Raw genomic sequence first — 564 nt, 5'->3', positions numbered from 1 at the left:
CCAATGATAGGATTTTTCAAGTTCATAGAAACTCATCAAAACACTTCCTGGTATTTTTTCTTCTCCATCTAGCCGTTCTCACTTCAAGCATAATCTGTACTGCTCCTGCTAGGGAGTGAGGGTTTGGTTTGATGCCTTAGGGCCCGCTGAACATTTCTTTATTTCTGGCAGCTCTTTGGGATTTGTGAACTGGAAATGGGAACATTTTGGGCAGCTGCAGCTCTTTGACACATTCCTTTCCCAGGGGTCATATCTAAGCTCAAACAGAGCTTTGTGTGTACCATGCAGTGTTGTTTTGTGAGGTTATCACTGGGCAAATGAGTGGGTTTGAGCTTTTTTTTTGCTGCTTTCCTGAAGTCAAGGCTCCAGAGCTGTACATTTGAAGCTCCCCAGTTCTTTCAGGTGTGTGCTACTTCAGCCCTTAATTTATTTACCAGGTGATTGGCACACAGCCTCTTGCAGCAGAAGAGGGCAATGCAACACATGGGGCAGCACCTGTGGTAGTGGGAGCTCCTTGAACCTCTTGCCCTCAGTTTCACTGCCTTTTCTGGTGCATAGAAGTTG

The sequence above is a fragment of the Catharus ustulatus genome, chromosome 5 (assembly GCF_009819885.2).
Source record: "Catharus ustulatus isolate bCatUst1 chromosome 5, bCatUst1.pri.v2, whole genome shotgun sequence".
In the NCBI taxonomy this organism is placed as follows: domain Eukaryota; kingdom Metazoa; phylum Chordata; class Aves; order Passeriformes; family Turdidae; genus Catharus; species Catharus ustulatus.
Note: the sequence above shows the minus strand (reverse complement) of the source record.